Raw genomic sequence first — 16,828 nt, forward strand, 5'->3', positions numbered from 1 at the left:
CCTGTCAGAATGGCTATCATCAATAAATCAACAAATACGAGTTCATGAGGATGTGAAGAAAAGGCACCCCTCATGCACTGCTGATGAGACTGCAAATTGGTGCAGTCACTATGGAAAATAGTACGGAAATTCCTTACAAAATTAAAAATAAAAGTACCCTATGACCCAGCATTTCCACTTCTGGGTATTTGTTTGAAGAAATCCAAAACACTAATTTGAAAAGATACATGCATCCCTATGTTCATTACAGCATTATTAACAATAGTCAAGGTATGGAAGCAACCTAAATACTCATTAACAAATGATTGGATAAAGAAGAAGTGGCACAAGAAGTGTAATATTTCCTGGCCATAAAAATAAATGAAATCTTACTATTTGGGACAACATGGATGTACCTAGAGCAGCAGCCCCCAATCTTTTTGGTACCAGGGACCAGTGTTCCTACTGGAGTCCAATGCCTAATGATCTGAGGGTGGAACTGAGGTGCAGATGCTAGAGCTGGAGAGCATCTGCAAATATAGTTGAAGCTTCGCTTGCTCTTCTGCCGCTCACTTGCTGCTGTGTGGCCCAGTTCCTAAAAGGCTCTGGATTGTTACCAGTCTGCAGGGGGTTGGGGACCCCTGACCTAGAGGGTATTATGATAAATGAAATAAGTCAGACAGAGAAAGACAACTACCATATGATTTCATTTATATATGGAATCTAAAGAACAAAATAAATGAATGAACAAATTAAAAACAGGCTCATAGATACAGAGAACAAACTGATGGTTGCCAGATGGGAGGGGAATTAGATGAAAAAGGTGAAGGAATTAAGTACAAATAGGTAGTTACAAAATAGTCACAGGTATAAAAAATATAGCATAGAGAATATAGCCAGTAATATCATAATAACTACGTATGGTGCCAGGTAGGTACTAGAATTATCAGGGGGATCACTTTTTACATTATATAAATGTCTAACCACTATGCTGTATACCTAAAACTAATATAAAATAATATCGAATGTCAACTGTAATTGAAAAAAAATAAAGATTAGTGGTCTTATAAAAAAGAGAAGAAATATTTTTCTTTTTCTCTCTCCCCACCCTCATGAGGACACAGCAAGAAGGTGGTTATCTGCGAGCCAGGAAGAGGGCCTTCACCAGAATCTGACCATGCCGGCACCCTGATATCAGACTCCCAGCCTCCAAAAATATGAGAAAATAAATTTCTGTTCTTAAAGTCAACTGGTCTGTGGTGTTTTGTTATGGTAGCCTTAGATGACTAATACAATTAGTCGTAGAAAGACTTTTCTGAAAACTATCAAAGAATCTGGGAGCCTAAAATACTTTCTTGCACACCTCAAGTCAATTGAAAAGAGGCTACAGACTCATTTTTATTCAGACCACTTACTTAGTCCTAACTTGTTAATTTTTATTTTAAAGAGAGCAAAGAGAAAGTGGAAGAAAAAGGAAATCTGTTAAGGGGGAGGCTGAATGCCTATTCCTGGACTTGATCATTTGACATAAATGATGCTCAATTCCTCTTCTATAAAATTAAAAGTTAAAATTTTGAATAACCCCAAAGCTTCCCTCCATCAAGAGAATCTCTAGATCTTTAACTCTAAAAGGCCTTTGTAATATTAGAGGAAAAGGAACTGATTTGTAATCGATTTGGCTGAATGTGTTAAAAACCTTGCAGGTAAGAGGAAGTGATAGCTTCTTGCTAATAAAGAGTATTACAGGACTCTCCATAAGAAAGCTGAATTTGTCTTATTAAGGTTTAAAGTATCTTTCATGTCTGGATTCTTTCACTTAGTATAATGTTTTCAAGGTTCATCCATGTTGTAGCATATATCAATAATTCATACTACCTTTTTATTGCCAAGTAATATTCCATTGCATAGATATATCACATATTTGTTTATCTACACATTACCTGATGGACATTTGAGTTCACAAATATTCACAAAAGGGAATATTATTATTTGGGGCTCAAGTGTGAAAAGAAAAATTATAGTTGAGGCCTCTAAAATGTAGTTTGTAATTTCCTCTTCTATCTAAAATGATTTGTTCACTCGACATACACTACAGACTCTGATACAAAGGCAAATAAAGCTTGGTTCTTCCCCTGAGAGTCAAGAACTGGGGAGCACTCGATTAGCCAGTTTTTCTAATGAACTCAAACATTAATAACTATAGGGCTGCACAACTTGATATGCAATATAATCTCTCCATTTAATGCAACAAAATATACACACTGAAAGGAAAGAATATCCTAGATTCAGAAAATCTTAAAGTGGGAGGACACTTCAGGGACCCTCTTTCCTGAAGCCACTTAGGAACAGCAAGCTACTCCCTTGTTGGAGCTTCCACAATATTTGATTCTCTTCCCTGTGACTACATCTTGTTATATTGCAATATCTATTTAAATATGTCTATATATCAAGAGGCATCGGGCAGAGAAACCAAGCCTTATACATCTACTTTTCCCAGGACCTTGCAGCATATCTGATGCATAGCTGGTGCTCAGCATTAAAGCTTATAGACTGACAAAAATTAACCTGGTTGGACAGGAAAAGGAGGTTCAGGTTCACAGCTATTTGTCCAAGGTCTCATAGATAGATGCAGCAAAGCCAAAGGTAGGGAAAAGATTGCAGGCTCACATTTCAGTGCTCTTACCTTCAATAACTTATGGGTAGGAACCAGTAGTATCTCACTTAGACCCTGCTTCTGTGTCCAGTTAGGAGTAATCAGAAAGTCTAGCAGTATAAAGAAAAAAGAAAAATTTAAAACAAGAAGAAATGGTGGAAAAAGAAAGAAAATTGATTTAAATAGACACTTCTCTAAAGAAGTTAAACAAAAGGCCAATACACATGTGAAAATATGTTCAAAATCATTAGTCATCACAGAAATGCAAATCAAAACCACAATGAGATACTGCTTCACAACTAGTAGGATGGCTATGATCAGAACAACTAACAATAAGGTTATAATTAAAAAGACAAGCAAAAACAAGTGTTAACAAGGATTTCTAGAAACTAGAACACTTATACATTGGTGGTGGGAGTATAAAATAGTGCCACCACTTTGGAAAACAGTCTGGCAGTTCCACAAACAGTAAATGTAGAGTTACCATATGACCTAGAAATTCCACTCTTAGGATAGACTCAAGAGAAATAAAAACATATGACTGCATGAAATGTGTACATCAATGTTCAGAGTAGCATTATTCATAATAGCCAAATAATGGAAACAACCCAAATTTCATCAACTGATACATGGATAAACAAAAGTGTCATATATCCTTGCAATAGAATATTAGTTGGCAATAAAAAGATAGTATGAAGTACTGAAACATGCTACAGCATGGATGAACCTTGAAACATTATACTAGGTGAAAGAATACAGACACAAAAGGCTACATATTATATAAATTCATTTATATGAAATGAATTATTATAACAAAAGTAGATTATTGGTTGCCAGGGTCTAGAAGGGCAGAATGAGGAGTGACTGCTAATAGGTATGAGGTTTCTTTTGGGGGTGACAAAATAGTATGGAATTAAATAATATTGTTGTTTGCAAAACTTTGTGACTAATAGCAATCACTGAACAATTCACACAAAAAGCATGAATTTTATGGTATATGGTATACCCAATAAAAAAATACGAAGGGGAGAGAGATAGAGAGAGAGAGAGAGAGAGAGAGAAAGAGAGAGAGAGAGAGAGAGAGAGAGATTGAGAGAGAGAGAGAGGGAGGGAGAGAAGAAAGGAAACTATGTAGCATGGCCAAACTTATGCAAAGTAAATGTCTTTATAAACAATTTTTTTTAAATGATACTATATAGGACCTGGTACAAAATAAAATGAAATATTAGCATCTATTGTGTCTCATGAAGGAGACTGAAGAAAACCAGGGTTCATTTAGAGCCTAGTTGTACCAGGTCCCAGCATAAATATGTTTTCTGTCTTCTCATTAATCTCTTGAGGAATCTACTAATCATTTTACAAGTGAGGAAACCAAGTCTCAAAGAGGTTGAGTAATTTCCCCAAGATTACACAAGAATGTAGGCAGACCTAGGAATCCTTTTCAGATGGGCCTAATTCCAAAGCATATATTCTTTCCACCCTGGCACAACACATCCATAAATATGTTTTCAAATTTTATAAAATTCAGTTTCTTGCAAGTTCCTCTGGAAGTTGCGAAGTAAACTAGAACAAACTTATCTTCAAAAGCCTATGCAGACGTTGGACAAAATTGATATCCCTAATGTTCCCCCTTATTTGTCCCACCTGCCTTTCTGATCACTTCCTCCATAATTGTCAAAGTTGGAGAGAGCATTTTACCCCAGAGCCCCACCTACACCTGTATCCCAGCAGGATGTGTAGTTCATCTTTATAGTTCCCAAGCATTCTACTCTACTTTGCATTCAGTAGAAGTTCAATGCATGATTATAGCGATTGAGGAAACAATTTCTTCCCTTAAAGTTCTCATGATCCTTTTAAGACATAAGTTGTGGACACAGTAAAATAACCATTTTACGACTTTATGACCAGGTGTACCCGAAGAAACCTTGTTTGTAGGACAGTGTAGCTATGGACAGACTTGGTAGATGTGAAGCTATTTTCCAATCTTTCTTATAGAGAGTTATAGAGTGATGGCAGTGGCCATCTTCCACATAAATAATAGGCTTATAATCTATAGTTTTCTTGGGTGGGACCATGTGGCTAGTTCTAGATAATGGGTTGAAAGTCAAGGGGACAGATGTTACTTCTTGACTGAGCATAACCACTGATATCATATACAGCTGTTTTCCACTGCATAGTGGCCAGCAACTTTTTGGGGTGGTGTTTGCTCCACCAAGCACGAGAAAATTGAGAAGAGCTTTCAAATGACCCATGTGAATATTTCTTAAGTCACTAAGATTTTGAGGTTGTTTTGTTTTTACAGCATGACCAAGCTTATGCTGACTGATTTAAATCTCTAAAGTAGAGATTATGTGTGAAAATAGTGAGAAGTACATTTTAACTGGAACATGCTTGACCATGAAGAACTGGAGGAGGTAGGATCAGAAAGATAGACTGGGCTCAAATAACACAAAGCCTTGAAACCTAGTCTCATGTAGAAGGTGTATGGAAGAAAGAAAGCACTACAGGAGGGAAAAATAGTTATGTTAAGCCCAGATAACTATTTACAGAAAAGAAACTAAAAGTGGAAGAATGAACAGTCATTAGTAGATATCAAGACATAGATGATATCTTAACTTTGAGATCCAAAAAGAGTTGAAGATGAACAACTGAGGTCAATGTAAAGAGGCCATTAAGCAGGAGATGCCAAATGTCAATCCAAGAAGTACGAGAGCTCAAGGCTGAGAAAAGAGCTGTTTTAGTTTTCTATTACTGCCAAGTCAAGTTACCACAAATTTAGTGTCTTAAAACAATACAAATTTATTATATTACAGACCTGTATATTAAAAAGCTAACCTGGATCTCACGGTCTAAAATCAAGGTATCAGCAAATTTGAGTTTTTTCTAGAGGCTCTAGGACAGTATCCATTTCCTTGCTTTCCCCAGCATCTGGAGGCCACCTGCATTCCTTGGCATATGGCCCCCTTCCTCCGTCTTCAAAGTCAGCAATATAGCATCTCTCTGACCCTTCTTCTTTTGTAACATTACCTTCTCTGAACACAGCTAAGAAAGGCTCTCAGTCTTTAAGGACTCATGATTAGATTGGACCTATTCAGATAATCCAAGATAACCTCACCCCAACGTTTAACATTATTACATCTGCAAGGTCCCTGGCACCACACAAGGTAACTTATTCTCTGGATGTGGGGATTAGGACATCATCATCTTTGGGAGGCTATTATTCTGCCTACCACAGTAGCCAAGTATTAAGAATGAAGACAAGTCAAGGTATCAAGAAACAGAATGTGATACTGGACAGAAGAATGGCTCCATTTTGGTGTATGCTGTATACAGTGGCTCTTGTTCTGAGGCCCCTAAAGGGCAAGTTCAATGAACTAAATGAGAAGTGATTAGGCCTGTACTTTGCTAGTGACAAGGAATAGTGTACTGCAGACAGCAGTGCCCATGATTCCCTAAGAATAATCCTTTACATGTGCAAAGAAGAGGCTCAATAAATACAGACTGAATGAATGGAAGGGTGAACAAGACATTGACCAAATAAATACGACTTGACAACAGTCTGGATACAGAAGGCAAAAGAGACAGAGTATAAAAATAATTGACAGTCAGTGAAGCATCTAGGAGAGGCACGAGGCTAGACATTAAAGAAAACATGGAAGATGGTTACATGAAATTTCTTCTCAACTGTGCTTTGAAAAATCCCATTGTTCTTCAGAATGTAATTTCTTTTACAAAACTAAAAGAATGAACATACTGGCAAATAGATGTAAGCTAAAGAAATGTAAGAAGTTATATTAATCATATGTTTAGAAAAAGATAATTGGGCAGATGGTTTTCAGGGAACCAAAAACTAGACATAATATTTGTGAAAAAGAATTGAGGGAACTTCTAATTAGGAAAGTAGGATTGCTTTAAAGGGATTTTATCTTTAAATAAATCTAAAGAGATAGGACCATGTTTTAATTATAAAACGTTTTTGAATGTGTGTGCCTTAGATCTCTGCAGTAGAGGTATGCTGCATCTGGGTCCATTGACTCAGTAAGATGTAGTGAAAACTGAAAACTATAATAAATCATAACCCCTGTGGGCAACACCTGATTAAATTTCTTTCTGGCTTTTACACAATGGTGGCAATGGCTGTAATCCAAAATGTAAACAAAAACTCATGGAAGCAACAAACACATTTAAAATATATATATATATATATTATTTCCCAGTCCAAAGAACTTTTTGTCTAAGACTTCATCTGTGACTTATTCATATTACTGAGTAATTCCACTCAGTGAACATAAAACACAAATGACTACAAAAAGACAGCATTTACATAGTCCAATGATTCCCATATATGGATGATAGAGGTGCATGCCAAGAAGTTTGGCAATTCTTTTTTGAAAATTGACTTAATAAGATGGTGACAAGTGAAGTGTGTACATGGTCAATTCCATGATAACCCAGACATTTTATCCTCATCTCTGGAAAAATCAAGCCACTCATTCTCCATTAGCAATGTGCTTTAAAGTAACATGTAAATAATGGGCAAACTGCCACAAGTCAAATTTGTTAAAAAACAGTCCCATGGTATAAATAGAAACCAGAGCTATAACCATTACCGATGTAATATAATAGTCGATGAGAATGACACAACTCTAAAACCTCTTATTTCTTGAAGCTTGCTCCAGGGACTTGACAAACTGATAAACAAGGACCAAAAGAATTAGTTCAGCCTGTCACTTGCATTATGGGTTCTTCTAGATATCCACACTGATTATCCTACTAATGCGGATTTTCTCTGGTTAAACATTAAACTTATGCTGGCTTTCCCTGCCACCCAGTACATTCTTGTTGACCGTGCATCTGTGTGTGAGAGGGCTGCTTACCAAAGAGCACTATCAACACAGGAAACGAAACAAGATTCGAAATTCCCATTGGGTCTTTCTGCTTCTTTATCAATATCTAAAGGGGGTTGCATAATTGGGAATTTTATAGAGACAATGAAAAAGAACTAACCCCATATGAAGGAAAAGTCAACAAGTATATGCCAGTCCACAATACGCATAACATGCAAGCATGAGAATGTCTCTCTGGAGTTTACCACCAATCTGTCTAACCTTTAATAAGGGTGGCTAGAGTCATACTCTCTATATGCTCTTGTTTTTCTTCTGTTTCTGTTTCCAACACTATGTCAAGTTCTACCCAGACACAACCTAAATATGAGGTTTGTCTCTTTACCCTTGATGCCCTCTGGGACTCTTAGCAGAACACCCTGATTTTGGAACATCCTGCCTGACCCCATTAGACTTGATATCTTACTTGGTGCTATTGTCATTTTTATTCATCGATCCATATTTTCCCATAAATATTTATTGAACATGACTCTGTGTTCCAGGCGCCATAGCAGGCACTGAAAATGTATTGGAGAATATGTATGTTTTACTCTCAACTTTCCTTAACAGATCAAGTCTTAGCCTGATTTCTCCAGTTATGCCCCTTCGGTCTTGAATAGTTCAGTTCCCCAAAAGGACTTATTGACCCACTACCCTGGCTATGATCATAGACAAGCATCCCAACCAAGATGATCCTCATCCTCCAGTCAGGGCATAGAGGAGACATATACAATGTCAGGGCCTCTGCCCTAGATTGGCACTTCAGGATCCCACACCGTATTTTCTCTTGGTGTTGGGGCAGATGCTACAAAACATTTGTAGCCACTCAGCCCACAATTGTTCAATGGTCAATGCCTAAATTATGGTTAAAGAACTCTATTGCTCTTACTTATTTTTTTACTTTTTTTTTTTTTCCTGCTTTTAATGGCTCTGCATAAACCTGTGCTGTTGAGGAATATCAAGATGAATCTCTTTGGTATCATTCAGATTTTTCTGTAGTGTGGTGTCATCAGATATCTCTTGAACAAAGGAGTGACATAATCATTGCTGGGCTTACGGTGATTGCTCTGGGGGAAGCATGCAAGGTGATTTAGGTACAGGACAAATATGTCTATAAATACACGCCAGTCTTAAGCTAAGACACCTGTTAGATCTCCCACTTTAGATAAACATTTTTGCCAGCCAAACTGAAGTTTTTCATGAAAATGTTAATTTGCATAAGATGTAACTCTCAGCAGAAAATATAATATTTATTAAAATCAAACATGGGGCAAATGTTAATAAGAACAAAAGAGAGTAGGTTTACCAGTCAAGATGGCGTAGAAGGTAAATGCTGTGCACGTCTCCTCTCGTGACCACAGTAAAATTATAATGCAACTACAGAGCAACTAGCACATGGAGTTGCCTGAGGTCTGGCTGAAAAGAAGTCTTACAACTGGGAACAAAAATAAGAGGTCACCTTAAACCAATAGGAGGGGCAGAGTTGAGAAACGGCCCGGTCCCACAACTACATGTGGTGATTGAGAATCGGGAGAATTATATTGGCTGCAGGACCCCCACCCCCATCCAAGGAGTGAGGAGTCCCGGCCCTACACTGGGCTCCTCAGCCCAGGGTTCCAGTGCCCAGAAGACAAGTCCCCACAACTTCTAGCTGTGAAAACCAGTGGAGATTGTGGCTGAGTGAGACGGAGGGCTGCTGGAGTTGCAAGCATTTTTCTGAAGGGCCCGTGCCCAGACTTACTCCCTGACGGACTCAGTTGCTTTGAGCTCCAGCACTGGGATGGCTGCTCGAGGAGTGCCAGGGACATATGGGGAGACACTAAATTGTCAGGCTTCAGGACAAGGGCTGGAAGGGTGACTTTCTCCCTGACAGAAGTGCTGGCAGTATCCACTGTTTCTTCGTTGAGCTCTTCCCACTCCCAGTATGCAGACGCAGGTTCTGACATAGCTGAGTCACCATCAAACTGGATAACACAGGTTGCTCCGCCCAGGGGAGTCCCTGAGACTCTACCTCTCCCAACTTGTGGGCCCACCCAAGCGGCTTCCAGTAGTTTATTCCATATGAATGTTCTATCTTGGCCCTTGCTGTGAATTTTCCTAAAATCTCTCAAAGGTTCATAAAACCCAATAAAGCATCTTGGCCTTGGCATGCCCTGTACCTCTTGCAGAGCAGTCCCAAGCCCAGTGGCCGCCAGCCTTGGTTTCTGGCTTGGCTTCTCAAGGCACCTATAGGCCCAGCATGGGTGGCAGCCATTTCTGGATTGCTTGGTGACTCTTACCAGGTGGCCCCAGAGGTGCAGCTGAATTTGGCCTGCAGCTGGACCCCTCCCAGGACTGTGCCACTGGGCCCCATAGGACACCTACTACATAAAGCCACACTCCTAAGGCTGGGAGACTTAGGAGCCCTACGTAATACCTAGAAACAGACACAGAGAGGCAGCCAAAATGGGGAGACAAAGAAGCATGTCCCATATGAAAGAAGAGAACAAAGCTCCAGAAAAAGAACTCAGCAAAATGGAGATAAGCAATCTACCACATGCAGAGTTCAAAAACACTGGTTATAAGGATGCTCAACGAACTTAGGGGGAGAGTAGATGAACTCAGTGAGAACTTTAACAAAGAGATGAAACATAAGAGGAAACCTGTGAGAAATGAAGAATACAAAATGAAGAATACAATATTAGAGGGAATCAACAGATGAATAAAGTGAAGGATTGAATCACCAATACAGAAGATGGGGTAGTGGAAGACACACAATCAGAACAGCAATAAGAAAAAAGAATTCATAAACGTGAAGATAGTTTAAGGAGCCTCTGGGACAACATGAACCGTTCCAACACTCACATCATAGAGTTCCAGAAGGAGGAGAGAGCAAGAAGTTGAAAACCTATTTCAAGAAATAATGATGGAAAACTTCTCTAACTTGGTAAAGGAAATAGACATACGAGCCCAGGAAAAGTTCAGAGAGTCCCAAACAAGATGAACCTAAAGAGGCCCACACCAAGACACATCATAATTAAAATGCCAAAGGTTCAATACAAAGAGAGAATCTTAAAAGGAGCAAGAGAAAAGCAATTAGTTACCTACAAGGGAGCTCCTGTAAGACCATCAGTGGATTTCTCAACAGAGATTTTGCAGACAAAAAGAGCTTGGCACAAAATATGCAAAGTAATAAATCCCAGGACCTAGAACCAAGATTACTCTACCCAGCAAAGCTATCATTTAGAATCAAAGGACAGATAAAAAGCTTTGCAGACAAGAAGAAGCTAAAGGAGTTCATCACCACCAAGCTAGTATTATAGGAAATGTTGGAGTGACTTCTTTAAGAAGAAAAAAAAAATATGTATCAAAAATATGAATAAAGAATGGCAATAACTACATATCTATCAACAAGTACTTCAAATGCAAAAAGAATTAAATGTTCCAGTCAAAAGATAAGATGGCTGAATGAATAAGAAAACAAGACACTTACATAGGCCGCCTATAAGAGACTCGCCTCTGATTAAAAGACACACACGGATGGAAAGTAAAGGGATGGTAAAAGATATTTCATGATGTACCTAGGGGGTATTGTGCTGAGTGGAGTAAGTCAGATAGAGAGAAACAAACGCCATGATTTCACATACATGTGGAATCTAAAGAACAAAATAAACAACAACAAAACAGAAAAAAAGTCATAGATACAGAGAACATTTTGAGAGTTACCAGATGGGAGAGGGATTGGGGGAGTCAGTGAAAAAGTGGGAAGGGATTAAGAAGTACAAACTGGTAGTTACAAAATAGTCATGGAGATATAAAGTATAGCATAAGGAATATAGGCAATAATATTGTAATAACCATGTATGGTGTCAGAAGGGTACTAGATTTATTGGGGTGATCACTTTGTGAGTTATACAGATATATAATCACTATGTTGTACCCTTGAAACTAATATAATATTGTATGCCAACTGTAATTGGAAAATTTTTTTAAAAATTTTAAAAGTCTAATCGTTTAGGAAACTAAAAAGAGCTACAATAATTTAGTCTATATTGAAAAAGGTAACCAAATTTCTCCTAATTAGAGAAATAAAGATGTGAGGCACTAGGAAGATAGAGGAATTTACAGTGGAAGTAGAGAGCTCATTAGGAAATCAAATAAACTAATTTGGACATCAAATAAATCTGGCAAAATGGATAGAATTTTCAGAAACCAGGGATTGGCATGGTGTGGTTCCATTTCCATCAGTGAAAAGGACAATTACTATTTGATTCAGAGGTAGAGAGTTAAAAGGCTTCAAGGTTTAGAGGCTGATGGCTAAATCTGGGAGATTTCTGCTAAGTCCTGAGACTTAGACAATCGTGACAGTTAAGAGCTAGTTAAGTGACAATGGTACTTCTTACATTTTGAGATTCCGTATCCAGAATATAGGCAAGGTTTAATGTTGGGGTGTAATCCCCTTGAAGCAAACACTGAACTAAAGCATTAAGAGCTCTTACTCCCATGGCTAAAACTAAGTGTGTATCATTGAATGTTGGATTGACCTCCTGCGGATGTTGATTAAGAAGAACATCCACCAACTGGCACCGAACAAGGCATCTGAAAGGTGGAAAGAACTTGAGAGAGTGTCTGGTTAAGCTTCCTTGTTTTACATACAGACACTGAATCCAAAAAGCATAAAATATCTGCCCCAAGTTTTCGTGGGTAGTTAGTGGCCAAGCTGGTTTGGCCACTAAACCAGCAGGTTTAAAACGCAGGTTTCCTGACTCTTTGTCCAGTGCTCTTTATAAGCCAGAGGGAGCTGCGAGGCAGTCATCTGTAGGATCACCTGAGTCAGTCAGCTCTCTACCATCTGGGCCAACAGGAAAACAGTGACTCACAGAATCCAAAGTTCCTTTGGAATGCAGGAGAGGTGTGCCTTTCTTCTTTGCTGTGTGCCTTTTCAATTTTTGTAAATAAAACTCTATTTTAAATGCCCTGGGAGAGCTGGCAATTGTAAGTGCCTTGCAGGCCAAGATCATATTTGGTGATACTTAGCACAAGCGTAGACTGATTGACTGATGGGTCATTTGATAGATGGAGAACAAATTTCTGTACTTTGAACTTCAAGTCGTCAGTGACTTTTTGTTTAGACCAAAAGCCACGTTCATTTGCATTTTGAAGCACTCAGGAGTGGGAGGGAGAATTGGAGGTTGAAATCTGCCAAGGGTAATATATGAAACAATTGAAAGCTAGCTGTTTGAAAATGTGAAGGTAATTGTTTTTAAAGCCAGATTCCATTGTTTTCTAATCCAGGAGACCTTGAAAACTCAAGGATCTCATACATCAGACCCATTATCTAGGGATAAATACTGTTTGATTACTAAAGCTACAACAGGTAAGGAAGAAACTGGTTTCTCTGACACAAAGAGCAGACAACACCCTTCAAATTAATCCCAGCTGTCATCTAGGCCACGGCCTGCAAGAATCTTGCCTTCCTCTCCTTACAACCACACAGGGCACTGTAGAAATACTATAGGCTACAGCCACCTTTATTTCTGCCACCTCATGCCGGCCTCCAAGTCTGTAGGTCAAAGACACTCAGTTTTCTGTTTCTAGGCATGCTAATGTCCCTTAGCATACTGGAAAGCACTTATCTGCAAAGCTACTATAATGACACTATGAAAGAAAAGTAAAATCTTAATAATAAGCCATTTTCATCTTGCCATTCTACTGCTCAAAAGTCTTTAATGACTATTCATTGCCTACAGCATCCAGTTCAGACTACTGAGGTGACTTCTGAGGCCTTCCACAGGCGACCCCACCTCTCCTTTCCTGTTTCTTAGCCTCATTGTTCTGCTACATAGGCCCTTCCGCTCAGTCATGTTGACCAATTCACCACCCTCCAAATATTCATGTGTCTTTCCCAGTTGAACACATTCCTTTCCTTGCCCTACATTTCATTACCCATCTATGCAAATGCAACTTTCCACGGCTCAGCTCAAATTGCTACCTCCTCCCCGAAGTCTCTTTGCTACCCAACTACCAGGATTTCATGCTTCTTTCCTCCATGAGAACAAATCTACATTCTTGTTTTCCTCTGCTTTGAATACTCCACACTGTCTGGTATCCATTCTTAATAAATATTTGTGAATCGATTAATTCTAAATAACCCAAAACAAGGTTTCCATTTTCAAAGCTCTTTAAAATAAGTAATCATTTGTAGCTGTTATTATATCCACACAATGGAAACTTCGCAGCATCTAGTATGTTGTCATTGGATTCCTTTCTTTCCACAGAAGACCAAACTAGGTCATTTCAAACCTCAGTCACCTTCAGAGAGGTTCTAGAAGGGCATGCTAAGAGTCAGCAAAGAATATATTCTTGGATTACTGACTTGTTGTCCAGATCTGCTACTGAATCAGATTCAGGCAAGTGTGAACTGGAGAAATGAACTAATCATTAGCACATACAAACAAAATGAAAAGAGCTCTTTTGTTACATTGGCTGGATATTCAGGCTTGAAAGGAGGGAGTAAAGGAGGAAAAAGGAGAAGGAAAATACAGGCTTCAATTGCCTTCCCTTCAAATGTGCTTTTTTTGCCGTTTCTGTTTCTGCTTTTCACAACTATGTGATGGTCCTGGAATGTTTGAGAGGCATTAAATCAGTATTGAAAAGATGACTTACTGTAATCTGATGAAGATATCTACTAACATGTTTATCACCCCAGACGCTCTTTTAACTGGGTCCTCTTTAGTATGCCCAGAAAACATTTCTTTGCTAAATTAAAAAGTGCTAGAAGTGGTACCCTGCCTGTAAAATCACATCTGATTTCAGTGGTCAGCCCAGAATAGTCAATGCAGTCCTACTTCTAGGTCCAGTAACAGGGGTTATTTATTTCATAGATTTCATTTAATGGATTTGGCCACATCCTCAAAAGACAAATATGCTATCTAGAAAGAGGAAAACTAAGTTATGGAGGGTGAGAAGAGAGTGAAACCAAATAGCAAATGGACAGAAAAGCTAATATGACAGCTGTAGCTTTCTAAGCATTAATTAATTCAAAATTTTATTCATTCACTGAACTAATAAATACTGGCCATTATACGTCTGCTCAATAGTGTCATTCATTCAATCAGACTATACATATCAATTGAGAACTTATCTTCTGCTAGCTAGTTAACCACTAGATATAACTTTTTCACAGCTCAAAAAGTTACTAAATATAACTTGAATAGGGGGCATTAGAGATGAAAAATTGTAAATATTAAGACAAATAATCAAGGTAAAAATTATGAGTAACATTTGAATAATTTTTCTAATGTCAAAATTTTTATGATAAAATTTGCAAAGTTTTCCTCTCGTGCATCACTAATCTTCCTTCACACCCCAGGCACATGGGGGGGGGGTCTTACTTATTGATCCCCAGCTGTACCCAATTGAGAATAAGCTTAGTTACAAAGGAAGCAACTGAGACTTTGGGCTCTGGAAGCAGACGGATAGGAATATGAATACGTAAAACACTAAGTCCTGTGTAAAATTAGCACAGATGGCAGCCAGTATTATTATTATCTAAATACCACTATTGGGTATTTTCTTAACAAATTTCTTTAAAATTCTATTTTATAGTTGTGGACCTCTCTAGACCCATGGTTCTTAAAAGGAAGTAGGAATTTTGACCCCCAGAGACATTTGGCTAAGTGTAGGGACATTTTTGATTTTCACAGCTTGGGGAGGGAAGGTGCTCCTAGAATCTGGTGGGTAGAAGCCAGAGACACTACTCAACATTCTACATTGCACAGGAGAGGTCCCTACAACAAAGAATTATCTGGCTCAAGATGTCAATAGTAGCCAGTAGAAACCCCTCTCATAGCCATTATTTTTTGTTCTCTTGGAGCCTGGTAACCCCCAAAGACATCAGGATCTAACTTGAGACCAGGCTAAATGTTCTATATGTTAGCCTGGTACAAGCTCACTAGCTGTGCCCGCCCCTGCCCCCCACCCCCCTTGTTAGCTTTAGCTAGTTGCTTAACCCCTTTGAGATTCCTTTCTTAAAAAAAAATTTTTTTTACATGATATGGATCATACTTAACTCATAAAGTTGTGGGGAAAACTGAATCGTTATATTTGTGTCAAGTTATATATATTACACATTGTTTTATATATAGTTATATAGTTACATATAAATATATTCAGTAAAAATTAATTCCTTTATTTTTCCCAGCCCACTCACCCATCCCCCACCCTTCCCTTACCCCTCTCAGTACCCCCATCCCTGAGGCTCAGGTTCTCTCTTTTAAAATGCTTTAATTCCTTTGGTGGCAAAAATCAGACTTGGGCTGGGAAGTGAGTCACCACTCAGCAGCTAAAGGAGCTTGTTTTTCTTCCTCTGAATACATTTGCTAAGAATTTCTGCCTGATCCTTCAGCTGCTTGTTGGTTGAATCCCCTCTTAATGTTTAAGACACACACACACACACACAGAGGAGAGAGAGAGAGAGAGAGAGAGAGAGAGAGAGAGAGATAGAGAGCGAGCGAGCGCTATGGCACCAAGACGTTTTTCAATTGTTAGGAATGAGAGTTTTTTAAATACCGAAAATAACAAGAGGGCAGAGTGCCCTGAAATTCTGTTACATAACCAAATGTTGGAGGACCGAGGCTGGTTTTGAGGTTCCATTCTCAACAAGCCAGTCTCTGCTGATCCTCCCCAACCTTTGCTGGATTTACCTTAATGCCGCGGAAGTCTCAAGAGGGGCCTCTGGATGCTGCACACTACCGACAGCACAAGGAGAACTTTCTTGTCAAATAAGCACTGCCGGGAGTGATGAGGGAAAGGGCCGGGTTTTACCAGCGGGCGGTAGGATGACAGGGGCTGGGGGCGCTGGGGGTGGCCAGCATCCGTCGCGCCAGTAAGGGTCCGCCCCGCGCTCCCGCCCGCTCGGCGTCCACCCAGCACTAGGGCTTCGCTCCTCCGACGCCCAGCTTCCCCTCTTTTGCTTGGCTTAGGAACCCTTCAGTTTTCCTGAACCGTTATTTAGCTTTTCAAATTCACAGAAAACACCTTTAATTATAACAGTCACCCACAACACACCTCTCCCGCCCGCCCCACCAAAAATGTCATACAAAAAACGGAAAATAATCCCATTTCCCTTTTCTTCCAGATCTTGCGTGTTTGGGTGTCTCTGTCTCCTAATCATTTTCTCCCCAACCTTTCCCCACATGTGGTCCCTTTCTCTATTTCTCTATTTCCCTTCGTTCTTTTTCTTTTCCTTCTCCCCCTCTCTCCCTTTCCCTTTTCCACTCCTTCCTCTGCTCCTCCACCTCCCTCCTCGCCCCCCTCCCACCCCGCTCCCACC

At 39.2% G+C, this 16,828-nt stretch overlaps 1 long non-coding RNA gene across 1 annotated transcript; it reads right to left on the reverse strand.

The window, feature by feature from the left end:
* Positions 1–245: 245 nt before the first annotated feature.
* LOC112483578 lies at positions 246–16,773 on the reverse strand. The gene is made up of 3 exons (XR_003047701.1): positions 16,200–16,773; positions 2,663–2,742; positions 246–625 (listed from the first exon to the last, which is right to left on the reverse strand). It is a non-coding gene; the product is annotated as an uncharacterized LOC112483578 (long non-coding RNA).
* Between the last annotated feature and the right edge of the window lie 55 nt (positions 16,774–16,828).

This window comes from Pteropus alecto, unplaced genomic scaffold (assembly GCF_000325575.1).
Source record: "Pteropus alecto unplaced genomic scaffold, ASM32557v1 scaffold164, whole genome shotgun sequence".
Classification (NCBI taxonomy): Eukaryota; Metazoa; Chordata; class Mammalia; order Chiroptera; family Pteropodidae; genus Pteropus; species Pteropus alecto.